General features: G+C 40.2%; 1 protein-coding gene across 1 annotated transcript in view; it reads right to left on the bottom strand.

Moving 5' to 3' along the window:
- The window catches only part of prkar1ab (protein kinase, cAMP-dependent, regulatory, type I, alpha (tissue specific extinguisher 1) b), a 216,246-nt gene that overhangs the window by 85,884 nt on the left and 109,072 nt on the right, over positions 1 to 21,290 (bottom strand). The gene's annotated exons all lie outside the window — the stretch shown is intronic.

A 21,290-nucleotide genomic window follows, 5' to 3' on the forward strand; every position in this document is an offset into this window, starting at 1 on the left:
AACTATTGCTACTTACCTACAAGCCCTCACTTCTCCCTGAGATCTCAAAACTCTGGACTTCTAGTAGTTACTTGAATAGCAAAGTCCACTAAAGGCGGTAGATCATTCTCGCATTTAGCTCCTAAACTTTGGAATAGTCTTGCGGACAGTGTTCGGGGCTCAGACACACAACACATCACACATCATAACCTTGTGCTCCAGAACATCTGATCACACACACATTATCAACTTGTGCTTGTTAATATCATGAGCAGCAGCTACGCTAATTCCTCTCCACTGCTTCTCTTTCTCTACCCGTCCCGAGGCATCCTGAGGTTGCTCCAGCTCCAGTCACGTCCCACCTCATGAAGATTATGGACCTTTAAAGAGTAGACGCCGACCCCCAGAACATCCCGAACCATCTAGAGATGTAGATGTTTCATGTAGAGTTTGGACACTGGACCTCTTTGAACATTTAAAGGCTCTGGCATGGAGAAGCTGATGATCTCAGATGTTTTATATTGTTTTAAATATTCTCTTGATGTAGCCCAAATCAGGATGGGTTCCACTTCTGAGTCTGGTTCCTCTCAAGGTTTCTTCCTCATAACATCTAAGGGAGTTTTTCCTTGCCACATTCACTCAGGTTTCCTTAATCAGAGATAAAAACCACATCATTCACCTTCATTCTTACATTTTGTAAAGCTGCTTTGAGACAATGTCCATTGTGAAAATTGCTCTAGAAATAAACTTGACTTGACCTTGGAATGAAACCATGAGGGTCTTTTTTCCTTTGTGACATTACACTGCCATCTAGAGTTATCTAAGCACCAGTGCAGCTGAGATTGAGTTTTTATAAAGAAGACCAAGGAGGAGATTTATGGATGTGGTGAGGGAAGACATGCAGGTAGTTGGGTTGAAAGAGGCAGATGTAGAGGACGGCGGGTATGGAGACGGATGATTCGCTGTGGTGACCCCTAATGGGAGAAGCCGAAAGAAGAAGAAGAAGACATGGTCCGAAAGCAGTTTCACAGGAACATTGTTGTGGACGGATAGTTATGGACCAAGCCAGAGGTAATAACGGCAGAAAACTCGAATGAGAAGAAACTATAGTATAAAGTTACAGGATTTAGCAAATGGTTTGTGAAAACCTGAAGATGAGGGATAAATTCTGGACATCCCAGTCCACATAGAATCTGTATTTGATGTTATAATAAGCTTCACTCTTTTGAGAAGATGTTCCATTGAAGTCGAGTACTGATGGGAGGTGAGGTGAGGAGGCCTGGGGTGCGGCGGCTCTACAGCAGGAGATCTTTGACCACTCCAACCCATTTTAAAGCCCATCTTCATGGAGCTGGCTTTCCTGTAAAAGGTTTTGGGTCTCCTGGTTCAAGCAAAGGGACAATTTCATGCTACTGCATCCAAAGACGTCTGATCCAATTGTGTGCAAAAGTCAGTTGTCCCAATACTTTTGATAAGTATGAAGAAAGGATGTTCCTCATCACCATCGTCCTAGCTCCTTTTTTTTTATATATATAGTGGGGAGTGAAAAACCCAGAGAGGAACCAGAGTCAAAATCCTTGACCAGGTGAAATCCAGATTCATTATAGTGCCTTCATGCATCAGGAGACATTTTTTGTCAAACATTCTTGATGCCACTAGATATAGATATGAGATTTTGCATTCGGGTGAGTCCAGAATTTTATATACAGCTGAGCAGATGAAGGTGAAGAACCTGCGGCTACTCGATCTTATATTGTAGCAATATAATATGAATATATTAACAATAATTATTATAGTAATATAATATTAATATAATACCAGTGATATAAATGATAATTACTGTAAGTATTTGTATATACCCAAGCGGGTGGATGAAGATTTTTGTACCATACGTAAATAAATGGACGGGTAGATTGTCGTACATGAAAATAGAAGACCAGAAATCAGCCCTACTGCATCTTTTGGAGCAAATATGTATATAAGACCAGATCTGATTTTCGGGGAAAAACGGGACACTGAATCAATTGAGTATTTTTTTTTATTGAACAGTTTACATTTTGTTAGACCCCGTGAGTAATACAGATGTTTCTGTATGAGTGTGTGTTTTTTATTTTATTTAATATTAAATTTTTTTTATAAAGATATGTTCTACTTAACTGTTCTACTTATTTCAACGATGGCGATGACGGACCTGCTGGGATTTGAACTCATAACCTTCCGAGTCCAACATTATATCATATTACGAGGAACATCAGTCTGCGCTGGGACTTAAAAAGTCTAAAATGTAAAAAGATCAATTTTAGGCTATAAAAAGTCTTCAGCACTCATGCAACATGCAACAGCCAATCAGCTTTCTGTTATTGGAGCGAATCTCTCTCGGATTGTACCACAGACTTAAAACGGATTTTATTTTCCGGCTTTGAGAAAGTGGAAGTTTGGTGCTACTTGGCTTAAAAAAAAAATGGATTTAGGGTCTGGTTAAGGCCAGTTGCTAACAACATTTATGTGTTTATTATTGCTGTGATGTAGGACTTAAATTTCATTCTTCATGGCCTTAATAAAATCTTAAAAAGTAACTTTACGACACCTGCAGAAACCCTGAATATGTTCTTACACCTTTTGTATTATTCCGTAAATTTCAATGTATGTAATATTTCATTTATTTTTAAATAATAATCATTTCTATTTATTTTCTCCTGTACTTATATACGTACTTTCAAAGCTCATCGCCGTGCCAGAATACACTAGAATTGAAATCAAAATTCCCATAATATTCGAGGGAACAATGTAACTTCCTGTGACACATGTGACATGTCCCATGTAGAACATTGTAAATTGTGCAAAGATTTTCAGAGCAGGTGATGCTTTCAGATTCAGGTTATAATATTGTTCTTGTTATTGTCATGCTGGAACACGTTTGGAAAATCATGCCATGAAAAATGTTCTCCTGGAACTTGTCCTACACTGACATCATGATCATGATACTAACTTATGGTAAATAAAAAAATAAAATAAACAACTCGGTTGGTTTGACTTAAACACACACACACACACACACACACACACACACACACACACACACACACACACACACACACACACACACACACACACATACAGTGAGGAAAATAAGTATTTGAACACCCTGCTATTTTGCAAGTTCTCCCACTTAGAAATCATGGAGGGGTCTGAAATTGTCATCGTAGGTGCATGTCCACTGTGAGAGACATAATCAAAAAAAAAAATCCAGAAAACACAATGTATGATTTTTTAACTATTTATTTGTATGATACTGCTGCAAATAAGTATTTGAACACCTGAGAAAGTCAATGTTAATATTTGGTACAGGAGCTTTTGTTTGCAATCACAGCGGTCAAACGTTTCCTGTAGTTTTTCACCAGGTTTGCACACACTGCAGGAGGGATTTTGGCCCACTCCTCCACACAGATCTTCTCTAGATCAGTCAGGTTTCTGGCCTGTCGCTGAGAAACACGGAGTTTGAGCTCCCTCCAAAGATTCTCTATTGGGTTTAGGCCACACCAGAACCTTGATATGCTTCTTACAGAGCCACTCCTTGGTTATCCTGGCTGTGTGCTTCGGGTCATTGTCATGTTGGAAGACCCAGCCTCGACCCATCTTCAATGCTCTAACTGAGGGAAGGAGGTTGTTCCCCAAAATCTCACAATACATGGCCCCGGTCATCCTCTCCTTAATACAGTGCAGTCGCCCTGTCCCATGTGCAGAAAAACACCCCCAAAGCATGATGCTACGACCCCCATGCTTCACAGTAGGGATGGTGTTCTTGGGATGGTACTCATCATTCTTCTTCCTCCAAACACGTTTAGTGGAATTATGACCCAAAAGTTCTATTTTGGTCTCATCTGACCACATGACTTTCTCCCATGACTCCTCTGGATCATCCAAATGGTCATTGGCAAACTTAAGACCTGCCTGGACATGTGCTGGTTTAAGCAGGGGAACCTTCCGTGCCATGCATGATTTCAAACCATGACGTCTTAGTGTATTACCAACAGTAACCATGGAAACGGTGGTCCCAGCTCTTTTCAGGTCATTGAGGCCCCACGAGGTGAGATCTTGCATGGAGCCCCAGTTCGAGGGAGATTGACAGTCATGTTTAGCTTCTTCCATTTTCTAATGATTGCTCCAACAGTGGACCTTTTTTCACCAAGCTGCTTGGCAATTTCCCCGTAGCCCTTTCCAGCCTTGTGGAGGTGTACAATTTTGTCTCTAGTGTCTTTGGACAGCTCTTTGGTCTTGGCTATGTTAGTAGTTGGAAATAGCAGGGTGGTCAAATACTTATTTTCCTCACTGTATATATAAAGTTCATCTGACCTTTCCTGATATATGTGGTTCTTCTCCAAACTCTTAACACCAAGCTGTGGAAACTCAATTCTACAGGACGTCTTTAGATGGCGCTATAATACAATTTTGCATTCACTTGAACTTGGAAACCCAAACCTGTTGCAGCATGGCGATGCCCCTGTGCACGAAGTGAGCTCCTTGAAGATCTGGTTTACATGCTTTGGAGAGGAAAATCTTGAGTGGCCTGCTATAGAGCTCTGATCTCATCCCTACTGAACACCTTTGGGATGAATTGGAAAGCTGACTGCACCCCAGGACTCCTCACATCACCTACATCAGTACCTGCCTTTAATAATAACCTTGTGGCTGATGAACACAAATATCCATAAGCACACTCCAAAATCTAGTGGAACATCTTCCCAGATGAGTGAAGGGAATTATAAGAGTAAATTGGGACTAAATGTGGAATGTGTTGATTAGAATTCACATACCGTACTGATGACCAGGTGACCCAATACCTTTGGCAATATAGTGTATATATACTGTATATATTAACGCAAATTTATTTTAATGGCACATTTTTTGGAAGCAAAAGTGTTCAGTAGGCTGTTCAACTCCAGGACATTCATTCATAGGAGTTGTTCCTAAGCCACTGCTGTTTTGTTATGTATGTGAACCTTCAGCCCAGACTGAGGAGCACTGTGGAACTGGTTTATATTAAGAGATATATCTGGACTTTGCTTTATTCAGCTTTCCTTCAACCCTGGTGCTGAAAAACATCCCCACAGCATAATGCTGCCACCACCACGCTCACTTTTGGGATGGTACTGGCCAGGTGATGAGAGGTGCCTGGTTTCTTCCAGACAAAAGATGGAGGCCAAACAGTTTAATCTTGGTTGCATCAGACCAGAGAATCTTGTTTCACACAAACGGGGAGTTTTTTAGGTGCCTGTTGGCAAATTAAAACATGTTTAAATGAATACAGAAACAAGAATTTAAAAAAGTCAATCAAATGCAGTTTTGACATTTGATTCAATATGAATTTAGAGCACTGGGTTTTAAAGATTAGAAAAAGAGTTAGGGTCAGGGAGCATACAGGATGACAGAGGGTTTCAGCCTTTTCCTGCAAACTCAGCTTAATTCTATCGTCTAACCCACAGAATTATGCTTCTACACCTAAATTCTGGTCCCAGCTCAACATCCATGACCTATTGTTTCTACAAAAAAAGAGAGAAAAGATTGGCACTATAAACAGTAAGATCTCCATGACCTGCTTTTGATAAAATGTTTTGGGCAAAACAAGAAGGTATTTCTTAGGAATGGTCTGGTGTTGAGAAACAATTCTCAGTAAATGCAGGATTGAGCAATGCTCTGGGTTTTATGTACGGTAAACCAGACCACCTCTCTGCAAATGTTCCAGAAGAAAAAACTTTCGAAGTGCTTTTTGTCTTATGCAAAAAAAAAAATAAAATAAAAATAATAATAATAATAATAATAAAGAAATAAATCTGAAATAAAAAACATCTCAAAAACATCCTCCAGTTGATGGTGCGAGTGCAAACAAATCCAGCAAATGTCGCTAAAAACTATAAACCAGACTCGACCAATATTTTTTTCATAAAGGGCCAAAAATCAATCCTGATTCGTTTTTTTCAGTTGCTTTGGATCGTTTCTCAGATCAGAAATAAAAATCACAAAACTAAAGCAATTTCGTGTCGAGTTAAACAAATTGCAAATGCTTCGGTACATTCATTGATTGTGTACAACTGTCTGACGTTTCAAAATGATGTTTGCGGATGATATTGTGATTTGTGGTGAGAGTAGGGAGCAGGTGGAGAAGAGCCTGGAGAGGTGGAGGTACGTGCTGGAGAAAAAGGGGAATGAAAGTCAGTGGGAGTAAGACAGAGTACATATGTGTGAATGAGAGGGAGGGCAGTGGAGGGGTGCGGTTGCAGGGAGAAGAGGTGGAGAAGGTGGAGGACTTCAGGTACCTGGGGTCAACAGAGCAAAGTAATGGAGAGTGTGTAAGAGAAGTAAAGAAAAGTGTGCAGGCAGGGTGGAGTGGGTGGAGAAGTGTGATAGCAGGAGTAATTTGTAATAGAAGGGGATCTGCAAGAATGAAAGGGAAAGTTTATAGGACTGTGGTGAGACCTGAGATGTTGTACGGTTTAGAGACAGTGGCATTGAGTATAAGACAGGAGGTGGAGCTGGAGGTAGCAGAGCTGAAGATGTTGAGATTTTTATTGGGAGCAACGTTCCCCTGCCTCGATCTTGATCTCTCCATAATTATTCATTCGTTAAATGCAGTACCCACACCTTCCACATGTTCATTAAATAAAACATTCCTATTCTCTTAGTTACATGTATTTAGCTTAAAAAATAAAACAATGTCTAATTAGAAATGAAGATCTGTATGAATGATATTCATTGGTGGTAGCTCAGTGGTTAAGGCATTGGGCTTTGGATCAGAAAATCACAGGTTCAAATCCCACTGCTGGGGCCTAGAGCAAAGCCCTAAAACCCTCCCCTGCTCAGTTGTAAGTCGCTCTGGATAAGGGCGTCTGTCAAATGCTGTAAATGTAAATGACATTTCCCCCCCTTTTTTCAAAGCTCATCATGGGCCAGCTTCGGCCCTCTTGCAACTCGGTTTTGAGCAGCTAGTCAAATAACCATCAGACTCCAAGCTGAAAAAAACATCTACCGTACAACACCAAACCACCAGATGGCAGAATCTGCAAATAAAAAGCAGCGGAAGTGTCCTTAATGTCATTGTTTAATACCTTGTTACTGACGTTGAAAATGTTAGTATGAGTTTTTCACGTTTTTGTCTAAACTGTGGACTGTTTTCAGACCAATTTATATGAGTGGCGTCTTACCGAAGACTCCGTTGTGGAGAAAGTCATGTCCTGTTTTTAGTTTTTAGCATATATTTAATAAGCAGCTTCATCAAACAAATCCAAATCAAATAGCTTCTCTGGAAATTAGTTCAGATGGACAATTGGGTAAGGAATGCGTGTGTTTTTCTAGCAGCAGGATGTGAGATCATTCCGATGAAGGATGAAGGATGAAGGATCAGCTGGATTTTGATGATAGAAGATAAACGTTCTTCTTTACTCCTGTTCTCAGCTGAATTTATTCCCTATAGACCTGTAAGTCTCATATAAAGAATACATTTTTGCACATATTAGGAGTATTAAGAATGTTAAAAAAAGGTCTTTTGATTAGGAGAACAGGAGACAATTAGATCATTATTTTATATCAGGGAAAAAATTATTCAGATGGCATGAGGAAGAAACCTTGAGAGATTTAAAAACCCATCCTTGAACATCCAATCATTACAGTTTGGTCATCGTTGAGGTGAATTTATCAGTGATGCTCTATTCTAGTTAGATTGTTATTCTAGATAGTCGTTCTGTTTTCTGTTTCTTTCTCAAGCAGGCTGCATGAAACTTGTCGAGGGTGGAGTCAAGTGATGCTGTATATGAAGAGATTTATCAAAGAGCGAAGACATTTTATCAACCACTGCATCATTATTCCAACAGGATCTTTTCCGACGATCCTTAGACCCAAAGAACTCCTTTTAGCTGCTCAATTTCATAAAAGAAAAAAAAAAAAAACACTTCACTGTCAAAAGTTTGCGGACACCTAACTGAACACAGATACATTTGGATGAGTTTTATGAATTTAGATTGCGATATTAGCTTAGTGGATACGGCAATGGACCTTGGATCTGAGAAGGTTGTGAGTTCAACTCCCAGTCTAACTAACCACTCCTGAGCCCCTGAGCAAGACCCTTAACCCCATTACCTCTCAGTTGGGTGAATGAGATAAATGTAAGTTGCGATGCAGGGAGGTTGTGGCTCAGTGGGTACGTTTTTATACTCTGGATCGGCCGTATAACTGAGATAAAGTGGGGAAAATGTAATTTTTATTATTATAAAATATAATTATTAAATAGATTATGATAGGTAGATTATTACATTCTCCTGAATTCTCCTGTGCAAAAGCTAAATAAATATTTCCTTTAAATTCAATTTAATTCAATTCATTTTTATTTGTATAGCGCTTTTAACAATGAACATTGTCTCAAAGCAGCTTTACACAGATAATGTGGTGCTAAAAAATGAATATGTTCTTTATAAGTAAGTTTGTCCCTGATGAGCGAGCCGGTGGCGACTGTGGTGAGGAAAAGCTTAAAGGAAGAAACCTTGAGAGGAACCAGACTCAAGAGGAAACCTCATCCTCATCTGGGTTGCACCGAATGTCCATTTATTGCAGATAAACGATGTTGCGGGGTTCAGTGATGATGATCAGACGCAAACTCCTGAGTCAGTGTAGCAGACTGTTGACATTAACTACAGTCCAAATCCATCCTCAAAGCTCCTGTTCTTACTCCGGAATTGGGAGAAACCGTCCCAAGCTGCACAGAGTGGCCTCCAATTGAAAAATACAGTGAAAGGATACAAAGAAACCCAAATACGGTCTCGTAGCTCACAGCACATTTCTTCTTTTTACCACAAATATATCTTTTTGTTACATTCCTGAGCAAATCCAATGTGACAGATTATAAGAAAGGTGCCTGTTTATCTTTTTTTCCTCCAAAAGTCAATACAATTTGTTGCAGTTTTTATATCTTACTTGTACAAATAACCTGGAAAATATGTAGAACCTGATTAAAAAACCCAATGGATTGAATCGTGACTTTTGCAAAAGTGTAGTACACCGTGGAGGAAAAACCCTCGTGTTGGAATGCCTTTTTGTCTTTGGATGCGCCTTTTGGGAGTCATTTAATACGCACTACACGGGACGTTGGAGATCCTGAGGGGTGGAGCAAGAGACATTTGAATCATATTGCCAAGAAAAGATAAGGAAAGGTGCATTATACTCGTTACTTTACAACACGGTGATTTGTTTTTCTTCGCACATCCTAGCCATGTTAGGAAATTGGGGTCAGAGCTCAAGGTCAGCCATCATACAGCACCCATGGAGCACAGAGAGTTAAGGGCCTTGCTCAAGGGCCCCAAGAGTGGCAGAATGGCAATACCCCCTCAACCTTCCCCACTAATGGTTAGAGACTGTATAAAAAAACAAATGAATGACCTTGAAAAGCAGGTGATGTCCAGAGTTTTGGACAAGACATAAACTCATGACTAACATACATTTATATAACTGAGCATGTGAGGGTCTTGATTGAAGAAATAATGGCAGGAAATCAGTATTCCATTGGCTTATCCACTACACACTATTTGGAATAAGGAACAGAGGACATTGTGAGCAAGGACACAACAGACCAATGAGAACAATGAGAGTGTCCATCAGTGAACTTTCAACCTTCTGATTAGCAACCAAGAACCTTAGCTACTAGACCACTACTTCTGTCCTTTTCCTTTCACATTTCTTCTTCAAAACATCAGTCGAATTCATTCTTTTCTAACCACACAGGCCACTCAGGTGCATGTTCAGTCTCTTGTCATTTCCAGACTCCTCCTCCTCCTGGACTCACTGATGCCAGGTCCACATCTGAACCTCTGCAACTAATCTACAACACAGCTGCAAAACTTGTTTTCAAGCTTCCTAAGTCGCCCCAACCCCCCCACCCACCCACCCTGTCAACCCCAGCTCCTACACTTTCTGGTACAGTCACAGTTTTCAAACATACCTCCTTTAAAGGTTTTTTCACTACGTGTTATTTTGTTTTTGAGAAACACGTGTATGTTCCTTTCGTTTGAATTTAACGCTGTAAAAATTGACTTTGACCAAACATATTGATAAATGTCTAGTACTTATTTTCATTGAAAAAAAATCCTCCCTTAGCATGAAGAACAGCTTTACAGACTCTTGGCATCCGGACATTTAGTTTCTCCAAACATTCATCTGAAATTCTTTGCCGTGCCTCTTGTAAAACTCGCCAGAGGTGTTCTTCACTAGTTGGAGATTTCTTTATGATCACAGAGCCGTTCAATAGGATTTAGGTGCGGTGACTGGGCAGGTCACACTCCAGACGATTGTCCAAATAAGGCTTACAGGGTTACCTGATGAGGACAGGTTCCCTTTTGAGGCTGGATCCTCTAAAGGTTTCCTCCGGAAGGTTTTCTGCACCACAGTTAAAGGTTGGTTGGATGTTCAAGTACCTGTATCCCCAAGAAGCCACTCTTTAGCAAAGCCCTTAACCCTTTCTGCTTCAGTGGTGCTGTATCATGGCTGACCCCAGTTTTCTAACATTGTTGGGATTTGCGAATAAAGAGTGTGACTGATTTCCACTGATTTCCACTGTCGGTTGTCAGTGGAAATCAACACCGAAATGAAATGCAAAAGTTCTCATTAGCAAGCATTCATTTCATTTTTATTTTCATTGTTGTAATATGAGATTTTAAGACAGCCCGATTCATATATCGAAGGCTCCACTGTGGCTGAACCCACCCTTCCTCTGACCTGAAGTAAAAGGTCCTTTCAGCTGTGTGAAGAAAAAACTCTCCATGCTGAGATAAGACCAGTATGAAATGAGCAAACAGTCCTGGTGTTCTGTGATTTGATGTGGTTTGTGGTCGATTTACTCGAGATCACATCACATGGCAGATTCGCTCGCTTTTGGGCTCGTGTGGTTCAGCTTTGGATGAGAAGAAGGACGTCTGAGGTTAGATTTCAATCGATTCAGGACTCGAGCCAGCACCAGACGAGGACAAAAAGTAAGAACGAAAGATGACGGCTATGAAAAAGAGCTCAGAAAGGGAAAGGTTATTAAGAGAAATAAAGCCTTAATAACACATTGCCTGGCCTCTGCGCCAAAATTCGTGCAACTCCCACGCTTTGAGCAAACAGTCTGGGATCTGGAGGTCTGAAGGGAAAAAGCATCTATTGATATATTCCAACAAGGAGCTAAGTGTGCTCTGTGCACAGAAACTCACTGAAAAGAGAAAACGAGACAAAAAAATGGCATATTTGGAAATGAATGGGTTGCTGTGTGAAGTTTAATAGTAATGTGTGCTACTTAGTAGTAGATACATTGTTCAAGGAACGAACCATCTGCAGAGAATGCGTTTGCAAGAATGAGCAAATCGGTAGAGTTAAAAAAAGAAAAAAAAATGCAAACTAAATTGCTCATTTTCCTCTTTGGAAAGTCTGACCATCTTCTCCACCCATGCTCTTGAAATACTCGCATACTTCAAACTCTGTGAGGCAACCTCTCGGTTTTGTTTGTGCTTTGTGCATTCGTTTGACACCAGCCTATAAAAATGCATCATGTCCCCCCCCCTCAATGTAGGAGGCATCTTTTTTTTTGTCTGAGGGACTTCACCATAAAAAAGCACGGACCAAAATGGGCTTTGAGGTTACAGCTGTTGATGACTTATATTGTTGAAGGATGAAAAAAACAGAGAGCTTTACGTCTCGAACATTATTCAAATTGATTCAAAAATCCTCTTTTGTGTCCAGGAGATCTGAGCATGACCAGACATTCATCACCAAACTTTCACCAGCCCCAGAAGTAAATTTAAATTGAAGAACGCACGAAGAGGAGCAAAACGGACATTTCCTGTGTGTACGCTGTGGCTGTTTAGAACATCAGATGTCAGTAAATGTTTTGTGCTTGTGCACCCTGCAATTTTTGGCAAGCACAATTGGATAACTGCCTCCGAGCTGGTAAACATCAATTAACGTTCTGCAAACATAAGCTGAAAATTTCTGCTCTCTGAGCAAGCTCTATTCAGGGTAGTACAGGGTTTTTTTTTTTTTTTCACACACTTCAAACACCTTTTTTTGGTATCTTTTTATTACTTTTTTCAGCCATATTTGGTTCATTTCCCAAATTGCACACAATTCTGCAATATATCTTTGGATGCATGACATTCTCCATGTCCTTAAACTAGGAGATTTACATTTACAGCATTTAATAGTCTGGAATTTTTCTGGATTATTATTATTATTAATATATTAATATATTATTATTATTTTAGAATAACTTGCCCAGAAGTCTTGGAGGTTTTGAATCCAGATAGAGTTTATTAACAGAGTTTAAGTAACAAAGCCGAGCAACTTTTGCAAACACCACTTCAGAACCCACTCACATATATACCCTCCTAAAGCTGTACACCAAATTCCATGATCAATAACTTGTCACATACTTATTTCTAGCACCTGTAGGGACAATGTTCTTTTCCTAATATGACTATTTTCTAAGCTTCAAATAGTTGACTATGTTCTAATCACACTGTAATCAAATACATATTAGTGAAATGTTTTTCTTTTATAAATGTATATCATTCTATGCATTGAATGAATATATTCCACATTAGACGCTCTTATCCAGAGCAACTTACTTTTATTTCATTCATACAACAGGGTTGAGGGCCTTGTTTAGGGGCCCAGAATAGGCAGCTTGGTGTGGCTTATATATGAGCTCACAACCTTTGGATCAAAAATCCAAATTCTTTCATCGCATAACGCAGTGATGTTAAAAACCCAGAGTCGGAGCACAGTGTTAACCCTGAAACAGCACCAGTGGAACACTGAGGGTTAAGGGCCTTGCTTAAGGGCCACAAGAGTGACAGCTTGGCGATAACGGGGCTTGAACCCCCAACCAGCAACCTAGAGCCTTAACCACTGAGCTACCAGCTATTTCCGCAAACCTGTTCCAGCATGGTAATGCCCAAAGCTCTCTCTCTATGAAGATCTGCTTCACAATGAGTGGAGTGGAAGATAACCTACTATAGAGCTCCAACCCCATTGAACATGAATGAAATGTGAATACTGACTGCAGTCCAGGCCTCATCATCTCACCTACATCACTACCTGACTTTACTAACTGACCTAAAGAGCACATCTCCATGAAATCTTGTGGAACATCTTCCCAGATGAGTGAAGATCAAATGAGGACGAAATGTGGAATGGGAAGTATTAAAAAATAAGCACATAACAATCTTAAGGTCAGGTGCGCACAAACTTTCCATCATAAAACTGTAGAATCGTTTTATGGCTTTTTCACTACAGCGTCTATTAGATGCATTTATTTTGTGAGAAAAAGATTTGAGCCTCTATTTCAAGATGGCTAAACCTGATCTTCTTTTCATTCCTTTCTGTGCACCCTCACTTTGATAAGCAGTTCTTCTCAAAGCCAAGCAGAAGCTTTAAAGAGATCTCACTGTCTGGTCTTGCTGCTGATAATGACGAGTGAAAGAAACTAATCTGGTAATGGATGTCCTTGGTTGATGGAGATGAGCCTCAGAAGAGCTCGGGGGATTATTGCAATTCCTCCTTTCTTTACCTGGTGTAAAGTTATTCTTTTCTTTTCTTTATTAATGTTGATGATGATGATGATTGTGGTTCAGTTCCAGATCTTAAGACTTAAATAGATTTTTAGCTTATTTCAAGAATAAAATATTGAAGAGCAGATTGTGAAAGATTATTATTGTTTTAAGATTGTTTTTTTCTTAGTAAGTAAAGCTTCAAATTTATTACATTAAATTTTACCTGCAAATTGAGATTATTTACCATCAGAGACATCATTTGAGGACTTCTATCTTTTAAGACTTTTAGCTGTAACTGTTTAAAGGCTGCCCAGTAAAAAATACTCAATAATTACACTTAGGACTTGTTCATTAATATTATTTATTCCAAATTCTTGTTTCATGTCGACACCAACACATTTATTTACAACCACAATAACGATTTACAAGTAAAAGAAGTAAATAAAAATAAGTATTTATGGCTGTTTTATTCAGAAGTTCAATAATGTTGTAGTTCAGTTTCACTTTCTCATGTTGAATATCTTTTAGTGAACAGTGTTTAGTTTAAGTATTTTGAGAAGAAGTAAGTAATGATTTCATTTTGTTTTTGCATCATAACTACTGTGTGTTACAAGATTTAGATTTTTAGTTTAAATGCTGTGGCTCATTAAAAGACAGAATATATAATGATGTTGATTCTTTAATTAAGAGAAATTCTCTTGTTCAGCAGCTCTGTTTTTAAAATCTTTTCACACACAAACAAAATGACAAGCTAGTTTTAAGTCAATTAGACAAAATCGACTGCTTGGAAAAAGTGTTTTAATGCTTATTTTAGTTATTTTCTAAAACCTAGGTATGTTTACTTATTTCAAGAAATCTTACCAAGTGTAATTATCTTACTGCACTGGCAGATCCTTTCACATGGTTCTTAAATCATGCATTTGTTTCTTATATTTAGACTTAGTTCTTTTTAGTCTTATCATACGACACTATTATACTATTTAAAACCCTGGTCTGCTTTGTTTTCGATTGAATTTGCTTTAGACACACCTTCTTGTTTTTCGAAGTGTGCTGCACAACAGGGCTCGACTGAGACTTCCTTTGCGGTTCTAATGCAATGACCATCATCTGGTCTGCATTACTGAACATTCCCATGTTCCTTCCCTACATTCTCATCGCCTCCCACTCGGACTGGAGTTGCTGAATCGTTATGTGTTGAACATTTTACCTTTTTTTTTTTTTTTCAGGCAGCACTAACTAATGGAAGCTCTGGAGCCCGAAAAAGCTGCTTGCTGAAAGGCTTTAGCTTCTCAGGTCTTGGAGAAACCCGAAAGAGAGGAACATCTACGGCTTCAGATCTCCACAAACGTTTTGTACACACATCTAATTAACGCATCCAGGATTCCAGTAACTATAACATCAATAAATTCCTTCGTACAATCCATCCCCCACTTTGACTCTTTGCCATGTCCTCGAGATCTGAGATAATTTTGTGAACTAGTAAATTTAAAGCTAGAAAACCTCAACCCTAAGTGCAAACCAGAGCAGGACACATCTAGGATCGCAACATATGCAACAAGTCAGCGTATTCTTTTTCCAGTTTTGCCACACAGATTACCCACAAGGCCCAGGCGGTTTGGCACTGTGAAGGAGAGAGGGGGTGGGAGACGAGAAAGAGGAAGAAGGGTCGGGGGTGGAAGGAGGAGGATGGGTTGTTAGAGGAGGGGGGAGGGTTAGGCAGTTTTGCCACGTTTGCATCAAGGCTGAGCAGAAATCTATTTGAGAGCTGCAACAGAACTAAGCAAATGTGGATTTTCTCGAATCTCGAATTGTGTGTGGCAGGATTTTTCGATCTCTGATTGTTTTTCGGTCCTTGGAATCCGAGTTTAGACCCTGACGTGTTAAATACCGGGGACTTTTCTCTTTTTTGTTGACACGCAATCATCTGGATTGCACACATTTTTGTAACCCAGATAACGTGCAGACAAAACGCACATTACAGTGTGTACAAATATTTTCCTATCTGCTCAGCGGGCCACCCAAATATCAGGGGGGAATAAAAACAACAACACACGCACATCACTTCTGACAGGACAAAACATCTCACATAGTGATCTGCCCCTTTATCCCTCGCTCTCTTTCCCTCCCTGCCCTTGATCTTCATGTCCTCGCGATGCTTCGAGAACCATATGTGTTTTCCAGCGTCACCTTGGAGACAAGGGCATCAAAACAGAAGGGGAAAGGCGGGAATGGCGGACAGATGACTTGGTCAGAGAAGTTCAGACGCAAGAGCGGTCATGCAATAAAAAAAAAAAAATTGAAGCTATCAGCACATTCCATGCAGCTTGGGGTTTTTTCACAGAGACGAAAGAAATACTCTCTCGCTCATGGACAGGGGCTTTGGGCAGCATATAAACAACGGATAGGGGAATTTACAGCCCTGGGTTATTTGTGCCTCCACAGCAAAGAAGAGGTAACCAAAAAATTAAGGGGATTTTCGGACGTTTCGAACGAAGTTTTAGTTTGCGGTCTGATTGCCAGAAAAAGGTCTCGGGTTTGGTATTGTTGTAACCGAATACCATCTTCGTCACTCGAAGTTCATTAACATCGAGTTCTGCTTTTGGTGGATTACAAACAAAAAGGAGCTGATGGTGTTAAATGAGGAAAAGCAAAACTCAAAAACCTCCCATCCATGATAAGTTTTTTGGAGTTGGAGTGCTTCCATTTTACTGTGCAATCACAGACAGGAAACATGAGTTTCCCTATAGTTAATGCTCAATTACAGGTTTTTTTTTTTTTTGGTCATTTGAGTCACTTGATTTCCAGCATCCACAAACAGCACTCATACACTAAAAGCCAAACCCCAACCTATTGTTGCAAAAAGAGATTCATGCAGTGTTTCAAAACTTCCTCAGTAAACTTCCAACACTTTATACACCTATCAGGCATAACATTATGACCACCTGCCTGATATTGTGTTGACCCCCCTTTACTGCCAAAACAGTCCTGACTCATTAAGCAATACAGCATTAAGTTCTCTAGCAATTTGAGCTACAGGATTTGAGCTTCATCTGTTGGATCAGACCACACGGACCAGCCTTCGCTTCCCACATGCATCAGTGAGCCTTCCCTGCCCATGCCCCTTTTGCCGTTTCACCACTGTTCCTTCCTTGGAGCACTTTTGATGAATACTGACCACTGCACACCAGGAATATCCCACAAGATCTGCAGTTTTGGAGATGCTCAGACCCAGATCACAATTTGGCCCTTGTCAAACTCGCACAGATCCTTGCGCTTGCCCATTTTTCCTGCTTTGAACACATCAACTTTGAGGACAAAATGTTCACTTGCTGCCTAATATCTCCCACACACTAACAGGTGCCATAATGAAGAGATAATCAGTGTTATTTAAGTCACCGCTCATAATGATATAATGGTGGGTGTATATAGAAATGATCTGCCAACATGGACTGCATTATTACGCAGCTTCTAAAATTGGACAGGGCCTAAAATTTCTAAAATATGTGCTTGGGCTTAATCAAAAGCATCATTATTTATTCAAAAGGACTTCGAATCCTAGACATTATACATAGTCCACATATTATAGTTGAGTTTAGGGGTTTTGCTGAACAAGGATTCGAATAAAAATTGTCAAGTCTTGCCTATAGTTGCCTATAGGGGGAGCTAAATCAACTAAATTGCCAGTGCAGTGAAGTACAACGCAAACATCATTGCACTGAAAAACAATCAAAAATGTATTTATGGAATTAAAATAGAACAGAATATACTGTATCTTTACAGAATCCCTCAGACATTGTTAAATATTTAAATTACTGCCTCCGAAATTCCTCTGTGTCCGTCACGGATCATGGAAAGTGAAACTTCAATCTGTCAGGGGCGGGTTGGATTCTCTCAGACTTTTTTAATCGTTTGAGGTTTCTTATTTTACAAATGATTAAAAACGCCTGAGAGGAGGCCAAAAAATATATATTTTTTTAATTTGTAATAACCTTACACTAATCTTTTTTTTTTTTTTATTATATATATATATATATATATATATATATATATATATATATATATATATATATATATATATATATATATATATATATATAATATTTTATTGATCCCACCGAAAAAAAAGGTCTTTGCACATCCCACTGATGATAGAAAGCTGGGGTCAGAGGGCAGGGTCTGCTATGATCACCCCAGGAGCACAATGGGTTAAGGGCCTTGCTCAAGGGTCCCAAGAGTGGCAGCTTGAGTGATGCTGGTGTTGACCTTCTGATCATTAAACCAAAGTCATAACCACTGAGCAACCATCTTCCCATGGTTAGATCCATTTGATCACATTAAAGATATTTGTAAAGTTTTATAGCTACCTTTATTATAAGATATATTTGGGACCATCTACAGATGCAGTTCTGCAGGTCGTCACACCTGTGTGTATGTATGTATGTGTGTATGTATGCCTCGTTAATCAATCTTTTAATAAGGCTTTGTGTAAATGTCTGTCTAAGCCAAACCACACCGTCATTTTCTGCCGCATTTAACAAAAGGTTTCATGAATAGTGGATTTTCATCATGCTCGGGTGCCTGTGGTGGTCACCTACAAACCGCTTCCCTGACACAGATTATTAACACTTAAGTGACGCCCACAAAACCATGGAGCATGAAGAGAACCATCAGGGTAAATACTGAAGGTGGGAATTATCTTGATTCACTTCTGTAGCAAGTGAACTTCCAACCGTTCCAACTCTGACCTATGGTCATGAGCTCTGGGTCATGACCGAAAGGACAAGATCCCGGATACAGGCGGCCGAAATGTGCTTTCTCCGCAGGGTGGCTGGGCGATCCCTTAGAGATAGGGTGAGAAGCTGGGTCACTCGGGAGGAGCTCAGAGTAGAGCCGCTGCTCCCCCACATCGAGAGGGGTCAGCTGAGATGGGTCGGGCATCTGTTCCGGATGCCTCCTGGACGCCTTCCTGGGAAGGTGTTCCGGGCGCGTCCCACTGGGAGGAGACCCCTGGAAAGACCTAGGACACGCTGGAGAGACTATGTCTCCCGGCTGGCCTGGGAACGCCTCGGTGTCCCCCCGGAAGAGCTGGAAGAAGCGTCTAGGGAGAGGGAAGTCTGGGCATCTTTGCTTAGACTGCTGCCCCCGCGACCCGGCCTTGGATAAGCAGGGGGAAGATGATGATGATGATGATGATGATGATGATATTTATATATACTGACAAAACCTTCACTGCTGCCCATAGTGATTAGAATCACTATGTTTTAATATATTTTTGTCCATGAATATCTACTAAATTATTCACAATAGTTTATTCTCTTCCTTCAATAGCATTTCCAAAGGTATCTGTCTGCCATAAGCCTTTTCTGTGAACACTGCAATTCCAGAAATTTGAGGTTGCATTTGGACTGTAATTAATATCAGCAGTCTACTACAATGGGACCACAGGCTGCATGAGAAGCAATGCATTTACGCACCTATAACTTCACACCTCAAAAATAGAACTATAATGAATGGACATTAGGTGCCACCCAGATGAGGATGGATTCCCTTCTGAGTCTGGTTCCCCTCAAGGTTTCTTCCTTATACCATCTCGGGGAGTTTTCTTTCTTGCCACTCTCGCAACTTACTTAAGGGCAATAAACGTACACATTCTTTTATATAACCTTATTAACGCTTTATCTGTGTAAAGCTGCTTTCAGACAAGGTCCATTGAAGCTGTAGCTTTAACCAAACAGATTTCGATGTGTTGACTCCAGGGCCCTCTAAAGGCACTCAATAAACTCAGCATTTTCATGTCCTTTGATTGGACGGTCAGAGATCGCACTTCGTTAGAGCTCGCAAACTGCATCTGTAGCAAAATGCACAAGTTCAAATATATTCATATGGATTTAATAGCTGTTTTTTTGTTAATTGCACAATGTCTGACAGAGGAGAAGTTTTCATTTTGTGTTTTCAAAGTTTTTATTAAGTTATTATGTTAAAATGCCCATGTTATCAGAAGCAAAAAGCATCCTATGAATGTTTTTCTGAATTTACTGGATGTTTCTTGAACACCTCATTTCTTGCCTAAATGCTTATATGAACAAATAAATTAGATTATATTAATATCAATTATATATAAATATAATTTTTGGTTTCTAAACAAAAGGACGCTCCTACAACGGTCATGTGAGCATCAGATCTGGACCATGCTGCAATGAAGGAAGGTTGCCTGGTCTTTCACATCATGTCCATGGCCAGGTTTGTGACTCGCTTACCTGTGGATGAGAAAGTGAGCCAGTGGAGGCAATGTGATACTCTGGTTGATGTTCTGCTGGGAAACCTTGAGTGCTGGCATTCATCATGATACTTTGGCACATAGCACCTTCCTAAACGTTATTACAGATCTAACATCAACAGCATTCACTAATTGCAGGATAATGCTGCCTCGCACACTTTGTTCAGGATCAGTGTGAAGAGTTCAAGGTGTTAGTCTGCAAATTCCTCAGATCTTGGTCTGATCCAGTGTCTGGATGTGCTGAAAAAAAAGTCTGATCCACCTCACACCTCACAGAACTCAAAGGATCGGCATGCTAACATCCAAATTCCACAGCACACATTCAGTGGATTTGTGGAATCTAGGCCTTGGTCAAGATTGTTTTGATGCCCCAAAAAGGACCTACATAATGTTGCAGCAAAAGAAAAGTTTAATAGTCAAGCAGATAAATCCAAAATCAGCATAGAAACACAATCCATTAAGATTTGTAGTTGAGGGGTTAATGCCTTTGTTTTATTTCCCAGCTTTGGCAGCTTAGTGATGCTGGTATTTGAACTCATGACCTTCCCAAAAATGCTTTTACCATTCACGTTTACGCCATTTGACCAACACCCTTTTCCAGAGCGACTTATATCATTTATACAACTAAGCAGGTGAGGGTAAAGGGCCTTGCTAAAGGGCCCAGCTGTGGCAGCTTGGTGGTGCTTGGTGGTGTAACCACTGAGCTACCATTTCCCATGACAACTTACACGCTTTACATTTAGGACAGTGAGCAGAGGCCTTTATCCAGTAGTTGAATGTTAAGGGCCTTGTTCAAGGGCCCAGCCACAGCAGCTTTGTGGTGCTGGGATTTTAACTTATGACTTTCTGATCAAAGTCCAGTGTTGTAACCACTTCCTACCACTATTTGTTCTATTTACGTTCATGCCTGTTTTCGCAGACAGCCTTATTCACAGTGACTTATGTTTAACTCATTTATACACCCGAGCAGGTGAAGGTTAAGGACCTTGCTCAAGGGCCCAGCCAGAGCAGTTTGGTGGTGCTGGGATTTGAACTCACAACCATCTGATCAAAGCTATTTTTGCACTGAGCAGGTGAGGGTTATGGGCCTTGTTGAAGGGCCCATCAGTGATAGCTTGGTGGCGCTAGGATTTAATCTCAAAACATTCTGGTCAAAAATCCAGTGGTTGTGGTAACTACCGGAAACTGCTGAGCTACCATTTCCCACAGATGCCGTTAATGTTTACCAGACCCTAATCCAGAGTGACTCAGCAGTGGCAGCCTGGTGGTGCTGGGATTTGAACTCATAACATTCATCTTAACCACCGTGCTAACCCTTTCACATTTCAAAAACATGCAGTGATCAATCGATTTGCACTGTAGTCCATGTCGTCCATGTTTGTAGGCTTTACCTGCTGCAGCGAACCCCGAACACAAGATTAGACATCACATGTAACTTAGCGGCGGCGTAAAATAACGCGTAACAAATA

This window comes from Silurus aristotelis, assembly GCF_946808225.1.
Source record: "Silurus aristotelis genome assembly, chromosome: 12".
Classification (NCBI taxonomy): Eukaryota; Metazoa; Chordata; class Actinopteri; order Siluriformes; family Siluridae; genus Silurus; species Silurus aristotelis.